This window comes from Bidens hawaiensis, unplaced genomic scaffold (assembly GCF_021521415.1).
Source record: "Bidens hawaiensis isolate Kalapana, Puna unplaced genomic scaffold, B.hawaiensis_p1.1 tig00020955_1, whole genome shotgun sequence".
Taxonomy (NCBI): domain Eukaryota; kingdom Viridiplantae; phylum Streptophyta; class Magnoliopsida; order Asterales; family Asteraceae; genus Bidens; species Bidens hawaiensis.
Genome location: NW_027493239.1, coordinates 4,534 through 14,463, shown reverse-complemented (window position 1 = coordinate 14,463; position 9,930 = coordinate 4,534). Strand labels below are relative to the sequence as shown.

The window sequence follows — 9,930 nt, the reverse complement described above, 5'->3', positions numbered from 1 at the left end:
ATACCCGGGGTTGATGAGTTTTCTGTACTAATCTTTTAATTGAGTTGATGAACGTGAAGTTAACCTGTAAAATGACAAATGTGTCAATGGATATGATTCTGAATTTATTTAGCCGAGCTTACAAGGATGCAAACTTGCCAAGGAACCATTATGGGGCAAAAAAGTATTTACACACTCTTGGATTGGGATATGAATCTATCCATGCTTGTAAATATGATTGTGCATTATTTTGGAAAAAAAATGCAGAATTACAAAACTGTCCAGTTTGTAGCACTAGTCGTTACGAAGAAAATAGTATAGGGAAAAAGAAACCGGTAAAAGTCTTGCGTTACTTTCCCGTCACAAGTAGGCTGAAACGCTTATATGCCTCAAGACACACTGCATAGGAAATGTTGTGGAACGATCAACAAAGAAACAAAGAGGAGGGGGTTCTTAGGCATCCGGCAGATGGACAAGCATGGAAACACTTTGATACATTGTTTCACAATTTTGAAAATGATCCTCGAAATGTTCGCCTAGGGCTTGCCAGTGATGGTTTTAATCCTTTTGGGGCAATGAGTTTCTCCTATAGTATGTGGCCTGTTGTGCTCATAGCATTCAATTTGCCACCTTGTAAGTCTATGGTTGATGCTTCATTTATGTTGACATTGATGATTCCAGGAAGAGATTCACCGGGAAAGGATACTGATGTATTTTTGCGTCCACTTGTAGATGAGTTGAAACTTTTATGGGAAAAGGTTGCTAAACATATGATTGTTAATCAAAACAAATATTCAACATGCGTGCCGCACTTCTATGGAAAATTAATAATTATCCTGCTTATGGTTACATGTTTGGATGGAGCACGAGTGCATACAAGGCATGTCCGATATGCAATGAACATGCGTGCAGCATACATATACGAGATAAAATAGCATATGTAGTTCATAGGAGATTTCTTCCACAAGATCACTCTTGGTGGAAAGCACGAGATTTTAATGGACATAGAGAGACTAGGCTTGCACCTAAACCAGTCAACGGAGATGATTGCTTACGTCAGTTAGCAGATCTCCCTATCCATCCTCATGGAAAACACCCGTCTCATTGCAGGAAAAAAAAAAAGAAAACGAGATCCACATGGTTTAAACTGGTCAAAGAAAAGCATCTTCTTTGAACTCCCTTATTGGTCCAAGTTGTTAATTCGTTGATGTGATGCATGCTCAAAAGAATGTTTGTGAGAATGTGTTATTAACCTTGTTAAACACAGAAGGAAAGACAAAAGACACTGACAATGCTCGACGAGATTTGCAAGATATGAACATACATAAGGAGCTTCACTTGGTGATGATGGGTGATCATTTGGTTAAACCACATGCTTCTTATGTTTTAACTCGAGAGGAGAAAAGACAGTTTTGTAATTTACTTAAGTCTGTACATTTTCCAGAGGAAACTTAGCTAAAAATGTGATTGTTGAGTAAGGTAAGATATATGGGCTTAAATCACACGATTGCCACGTCTTAATTCAACGCATAATTCCTATTGCAATTCGTCCATTTTTGAACAAACAAATTCGTGATGCGTTAGTCGACTTATCTCAGTTTTTCAAGAAACTTACTGAAGTCACATTACACGTGAGGGAGTTGAAAGTATTGTAAGAAGAGATAGCTAAGATTTGGTGCAAGCTTGAACGGATATTTCCCCCGTCATTTTATATAGTTATGGTGCATTTGTGTGTGCATCTTCCTCAAGAGGCAATTTTAGGTGGACCAGTGCAATCAAGGTGGATGTATCCGATCGAAAGATACCTTGGACATTTAAAGAGATATGTTGGAAACAAAGCTAAACCTGAAAGCTCAATTGCAGAAGGTTATGTTGTAGAAGAAGCTATAAATTTTTGTTCACTATTTACGAGGTGTTGAATCAAAGTTGGAGAAACATGGCAGAAACGATGACAAAACTTCTAGTTATGCTCGAAGCTTTGTGTTGGATATTTTTAGGGTAAATGATCGAGGTATTGGGAAGAAAGAAGTTTATAACCTTTCTAGTATTCTTCTGAAGAAAGCAATATGGTTTATCTTTAACAATCGCCATGAAGTTCAACCGTACTTAGAGTAAGTTTTTATTCTCATTTTTTTATTTTATATATTTTTGGTAGTGAATTAGTATCAAATGTCACATGTTAATAAACTGATATTTATTTACAAATGACAGAGAACACTTACAGTTTTTACAAAGGAAACATCCTGAATCATCATATTTTTCCGAGATGCAACGGTCTACATTCACGGATTGGTTTGCTAAACGGGTAACAATTACTTTCAGTTTACTTACTGTACTTTATATTTGGTATTGCACTCTAAAGACATGATTACTATGTAAAAAATTACGAACAGATTCGAGATGCGTATTCGCTAAATCCATCCCAAATGAATGAAGAATTATATGCATTGTCTTGCCCTCCTGATAACCGAGTTTTATCACAAAAGGGATACATAGTGAATGGAGTTAAATTTTTAGTTAAGTCAAGAGATGATCGTAGGAAAACACAAAATTGTGGAGTTATGGTCCATGGCATTCATAATGATGTCGAATACGATTATTAAGGATATCTTGATGAAGTCATTGAGATTTCATTTATAAGATGCTATCGTGTTGTTTTATTCAAACGCACATGGTTTGATACTGATCGTCGGAGGAAACACGTAATATTTGAACATCATTTCATAAGCATTGACACGTCCCATAATTCTTATAAGGAAGATCCTTTTATTTTGGCAAACCAGGCTAAACAAGTATTTTATATAAATGATGCACTTAAACCAAATTCACAATGGAAAATCATTGAAAGAATTGCCCACAGAAACTTGTGGGATATTCCAGAACACAAGAATGCAGAAGATTTATTAGAAGAAGTCGACCTTCTCCAAGAAGATATTATAGAAGAAATTATTGAAAATGTTGATGAAAAGGGTTCTAATGGCATTATTGATGATTTTGTTGATGATGAGATAACTGACTCTAATCATAGTATGGAAGAATTTTGTTCAGAGTCACACCTGGGTGTTTCAGACACCGAAAATTCCAATGATGAGATTAATAGTGTTGAGTCAGACGATGATGATTTGTGATGGTAAGCAAATAAATTTCGTAAGTTTTGTTTATTTAAGTTTCACATATATATGCTAATTTACATGAACACGTCGTATTTAACTTGGAAACGAATAAATTAACTTTTTGTAGAATATTACTACTTTAAAACATGAATTTAACAAATTATTGTTATATTTTAAACAATTATGTTTTAGCGATTTACTAACCAGACTATAATGTGTTTTCAGGTCTATAATATGGTTGGATTCCGAAGGAACTTAATTTATAAGCTTGTGTTACTTAGAATGCAAAGGTTATTGATATGATATCGCCCTGCAAGTTAACATGGATGCTAACGAACGGTTTGTTTTTTTTACTTGTTAAACTTTGAAAGCATTTGTGCAATTTTGATTGACTTGAGTTGGACATGTTTCGTTTTATGTTGAACTTATAACGCACATACCTTTTGAGCCTTCCAGTTTTTTTAGTAGTCATTGTTACATGAATCGGTGATATAACATCAGTTGGTTTCCATTTGTGTTTAATTTAAAATAGATCCTAAATTTGGGGAAAATTTGGGTTTTATTTCACTTCTTTTGACCAAAAGTTTATTTATTTTGCATCAAAGTGGACAATGGAACACGAGACGGGTTAGATCAGTTTTAAAATGCTGCTAGCAAACCCAAAAACATTTGCACTATGAGTTTATGCAAGATTACAAGGTACTTGAATTCACCATTAGCAAAGGCCCTTTATGGAATTGATGGTGAGGTCATCTTGGTATACTCGTGTGTTCATGGTTATATCGATGACCTAATGACATTAACATTATTATGCTGCTGGTGCAGGAATTACTTGTGTTTTCTTCGGTTCAAATTTTGTAACTGTGACAAAGTCAGAAGATACTTCTTGGGATTTCAAAAACCTAAAATATTTGGAGCAATTATGGACTTTTACTCATATGGGCAGCCACTCTTTCTGGATGCAACCACTTCAGCTTCTATGGATACAACCATCCATGAAGTAACTGTTTTTTTTTGCAGTAGTTAAGTGTATATTTGATCTTTATAGTTACCGATCATTTGTCACATAATGTTGCAAGATGACTCAGAAACTGTTGTGATGATTAAAGAGTTGTTGGAAACTCGGATACGACCTGTTGTGCAGGATGATGGTGGTGACATCGAGTACATAGGATTTGATTCGTATGCTTCTTTGATACTCTGGTTATTGTATATTTAACTTAAATATATATGATATCGTCTATTTAACACTTTTAATTTTGACAGATTATTTGGAGTTGTGAAGCTAAAAATGCAAGGAACATGTAGCGGTTGCCACTTTGAAAACAAGAACTGAAATTATGCTTATGCATTATGTGCTAGAGGTAGCTGTTATTAATATTTGCTGCAATTCATGTAGAGTTTGAGCAATTTAAAATTCGATCAAACTGGATAGTTTTCACCAGCGGTTGATTCATTGCGAAGTTAAAATTTGCAAATTAAGGATGATAACCTGGATGGAAATTCTGGAATTGAAGATGAAAGAAAGGAGTTTATGATCCCAGGATAAATACTGATTTGGTCATTTGCTTATTGCTTAATAATTCGTAGTTGTCATAAACATCTATATGTGATTCTGTTGAGTACACATGTATTTTTGATAGGGTGTTTGGATATGTATGCTAAATTGAGTATTGCAAATTAAAATCGTAATGATCATTTATGAGGATTTTGGACTGGTTATGATTGTCAAAATAATTTGATATCAACTCCGAATATAGGCTGCAAAATATTATTAGTTACTCGATTTGATTACACACTAATCATATTAGTTGTTGTAGGTTCACATCCCTGCTAGTGGGGAAGTTATAGCTTCGGTCGTGTGCATGGGCGAGAGGGAAACAAAAGATGCAATTTCTACAGCTTACGCCGCTTTTAGCCGTATGATCTTCAAGTTGCTTATAATACAACTAACTACAACATAGGCTACATAGCTTTAGCCATCATCATGTTGTTATCATTATAATACGTTTCATCACATTTGTTGGGTAGATTGGAGCAAGCTTACCGCTGCTGAGAGGAGTGCTCGCCTACGTAAATGGTATAACATACTGATTGAACATAAAGAAGAGCTTGGACAACTAATTACTTTGGAACAAGGCAAACCTCTGAAAGAAGCCATTGCAGAAGTCTGTAACTCATACTGAATATTGGTATAGTTATTCATTTTTTTTAGCACAAACGCACATTTATGATTCTCAAGTTGTGCAGGTTGTTGCTGGGGCTGGTCACGTTAAGTTTTTTGCAGAGGAAGCAAGACACGTTTATGGTGACATACTTCCGTCACCACAGCCAGATCGTCTCATGTTTGTTCTAAAGCAGGTGGTTAATTAAGACACAATACTTGTTATCTGCATATGTTATTTCAAGATTTATAATTTCCAAATGATTCCTCCAATTTGTAGCTTGTTGGTGTGGTTGGTGCGATCACTCCATGGAATTACCCCTTTTCAATGATTACCAGGAAGGTAAAATATTGACTACTACTTATGAACGAGTCGATTTAAATATTCCATTCTTGTTTTATCTCAAACGAGTCAAGTAAATAGTAGGTTGAACGGTTTGAGAGTTTCAAAAGGATAATTATTGAAATAATATTATATCAGGTTGCACCTGCTCTTGCCAGTGGATGTATTGTGGTCATAAAACCCTCTGAGCTCACACCTTTGACCGCCTTAGCAGCAGCTGAGCTGGTCCTTCAATCCGGAATCCCACCTGTAAGTCTTATAAACATCCACCGGTGACATTTATCCTTGTGTAAAAGTTAATGTTGCTTCATTTTATTAATTAATCACAGGGTGTCTTAAATGTGGTAATGGGAGATGCAACTAAAATCGGAAGTTCTATACTTGAAAGTCCACAGGTAAGAAAGATCACATTTTACGGGTTCAACAGCTGTTGGAAAGAAACTAATGGTTGGTGCGGCTGAGACTGTTAAAAAGGTAACTTTTTTTAAATTTATGTTCTCAGTTACCTGAAACTTTATTGCAATCCTTAATGTTTATAAACCTATGATTATTGCAGGTCTCTCTTGAACTTGGTGGTAATGCACCTTTCATAATCTTTGATGATGCTGACCTGGAAGCGGCACTAAAAGCGAGTGTAAGTGACACATATTCTAATATTTGCAAACATTGGTTACATACTTACATGTATAAAATCTTGAAGAAAGATGGTAACTTTTTAACGCACATACTATTATGTGATTATTTCATTTGGCAACTAAATTTTATAACACTGGGCAAACATGTATATGTGCAAATAGATTACTTGTGCAAGAAGGTATAACAAGAAACTAAAATCCTTATTATTTGCATCTTTCTTGAATAACAAGCAACTTCCATCTTTGTAGGCATATATGACAAATTTGTAAATGCCTTCTCAAATGTTGTTAAGAGCCTTAAAGTTGGCAATGGTTTTAGTGAAGATGTTGAAATGGATTGTAGTCTTAAACATTGAATGTTAAATACTGGATGTTTATATCTAGACATTTACATCATAAATGATTTTTGTTATTTTGTGTTTCTTCACTGTGTTTCTTCTAATGAAGTTGGTCTTTTTTTTTAAATTTACTCAAAGTTAAATGAGTTATGATTTTATCTTAAACATTCTTTTTGGTTTAAAAGATAGTTTTGTCATTATGAGAAAGCGGGGAGGGATGGGATAAAAAGATGAAAACAAAACGTATAGTCGGAACTGTTTGTACCAGATCAATGGAGAACATAAAAGAACTGGATCGAAGGTGTACCTTTTAATGGGCTAAGTATACCATATTTACATATATTAAATATAACTTTCTTCAATGTAACACGGATTAGAAGTTTTATACTTATTGTTGATGAAGTAGAAGCAACAGTGGCAAGTAAGAAGAAAAAGAAGAGTTTGCCATATTAATTAAGTATTAGAGAGATCGTGGAGAGATTTTGATGATGAAATCAGATACTTTCATTCAATGTACGTACGTTAATAATTTTAATACATGAACAAATATACACAAATAGTTGAAAAGACACAGGAGAATAACTAGGAGTCTACAATAGATATTAACTAATTTGAAATAATTTAAATGTAAATATGATTGGGGGGGGTCATTTTTATGCCGTTGATGCTTTGCTAAATAATTAAAACACATAAAGTTTGGATATTTATTTATAAAATAGGTTGCGTATATGAAAGAGAGTTTTTGGGTGGAAAATTTATTTACCATGATTTATGAAGTTGGGTATTTCTCTTTTATTCTATTAAAGCATTCTCAACCATCCCCTAAAGTTCAAAATATGAGAAGATAACTTTTTTAGATTGGAGCTCAGATTATAAATTCTTCTTCCTGACTTCATCAACAAACAGAGGTTTTCAAAATCAATCTTGAAAATATACCAGAAAGTTCTACCACTTGTTAGCAGAGTCAGAAGACCATTTGAAAAATGCAAATATTGAGGAGTTAAATATACCCAAGACAAATATCAGTCTTGAATAAGATTGTAAAAAAGATCTTTGCGATTGATCTTTAGTTGTTGATACTTCCTATCAAATGGTATAATTTGATTAACATAATTTGAGATTGAAAATTAGTCACTGATAATTTCCTACATTAAAAGGAATTTCAGACTAAGTATCAGTTCTGAATTCATCATGTTTTGTTGAAAGTAATAAGGACTGATATTCAGTCCCTATACATTCCCTCATAATAGAGACTAAAAATTAGTCTTTAAGAAAATTTCCCCATTAATTCATTATAGAGAAATATATTTGAGACTGAAATTTAGTCTTTAATAAGGTGTCTAAATATTCGCGAGTGATTATTAGTCACTAAAATATGTTGTGTAAAAATCAGTCCCTAATGCATCAGCAACAAAAAAAACAGTCCCAAATACCAAGTATTTGAGACTAAAACACAAGTCTTTAATAGTTTAGTCCTAGTCTCTAATATGTTCTTTCTAAGATAGAGACTCATTATCAGTCACAATGCATTTAACTAATTTTCCAGTACATATTTGGGACTGAAATTCAGTTGTTAATAAATTTTCACAACAACCATATATTTCCTAAACACATTTTGGACTGAAATTTAGTCTTAGATAAGGTGTCAAAGTATTGGCAACTAATTATCAGTCACTAACATCAGGCATATAAACCCAGTCCCTAATATTATCAATGACTGATAAATCAGTACTAGATACCATGTATTCGAGACTAATATATTAGTCCCTAAAAATTTATTCCTTGATGGTCACTTTTCTTGTAGTGTATTTGAATCAATTTTGCCCTTTGATTTTCAAACAGTCAATTTCACATATTTTGAATATAATCAAGTCCAAGTAAATGACCTTGATCTAATCATTAACGCATTTAATTCCCATTTTTGAATAATTTTGTCAGAAAACAATCTCTCGATTCCGATTCTTGGATATCCAGACCCGAATCACCTTTCACCAAAATCGAAAATAACTCAGAAATGTAAAATCTTTTTGGTTTTTAGAAAGAAAAAGATGTAAACAAGACTAAATGTATCAAACTAAGATACCAAACAAAATGAAAACACATATTTTTTTTATCTGAGTAAGGAATCATATTGATCAATCCGTTCTTCCATCATGGTTTTTCAGTTTTATTATGTTTGATGTTAAGTCGGTTATGGATATTGTTGTCCACTTAAACTTTTGAAACAAAAGATTCAGAGGCATCAGTGATATGATTAAGGTTCAATTAAGCACATATTATCAGAACATGATCAGTTTCTAATGTTGATTCAGGCTTATTATGATATTTACCATGTCACCCCACCTTAACTTAAACTTTACAACCAACATATCAATTTTTTTAAACTTTTTGTAGTCAAAGCAACTTTACAATCAAGCATCACACCAAATTTCCTTTGCCAAGGATGAGTATGCACGATTGCATCTGTCAGCTTGCATACATCGCATTCCCCTAGGCCTGGGGTCTGTTTCTTAATGGTATTACGACGCGTGCAAGGGAGGAACAATTTATGACTAACAATTTTGATCAAGTCAGTAGTGAATTTTTGTACAATTGTACATAGCGATCAAGTTTAATGACTTATCAAAGGTACGCTCGCTTGAGCAGGATTTAAAGTATTCATTTGAATACCCAGATGAAAACCGAATAAACACCTCATGGCTCCAGAAACCTAATGCACTTTATAATACTTTATTTTTGGTGATCTGCTAAAACATAAGGCTTGAGTATGACAAGCTATTACATTTCCGCCTTCATTACCAAGACTTTTGCTATAATACTAACCCATATTTCAACATGGACATTTAGGTTTATATCACTTATTCCCTTACTTGTTATTTTCAAAAACCTACCCATACACCGAACATTAAGCAATAGACTTTTATTCTTCAATTTACCGAATTTGGAACAAGACAATCAATGTACTATCATCTTCCTTTTTTGCTTCAAAACTCATTTTGAAGAGCAATTTTTTATTATTTTTGTATATTTCACATTTTTCAATGTTTTTGGATTTTAAGAAAAGTTACCAAATGCCCCGGTTACTTTACATTCTCAGGTAAATGACTCTCCTGAATATCTACAAGTAAATATCAGGACCAAACATATACAAGTATATGTCCTTTAAATGTGAAAATTGTTGGAATTACGTATACCCGAGACACATACTTATACTAATGTGGCTAACTGTGTTTGATCCAAGTCGGGTCATACCCAATAACAAGCTAGACGACACCAATGTATTCCTTTAATGATTTGATCATTTAAACGAATACCGAACACTACGTGTTTAGAAAATTGGTTTTCTAAACAAACACAC

At 33.5% G+C, this 9,930-nt stretch overlaps 2 pseudogenes; both read left to right on the top strand.

Moving 5' to 3' along the window:
- Window positions 1-3,453: 3,453 nt before the first annotated feature.
- Window positions 3,454-9,323, top strand: LOC143562396 (nifU-like protein 4, mitochondrial; annotated as a pseudogene).
- On the top strand, window positions 4,784-6,590 carry LOC143562397 (succinate-semialdehyde dehydrogenase, mitochondrial-like; annotated as a pseudogene).
- Window positions 9,324-9,930: the final 607 nt, after the last annotated feature.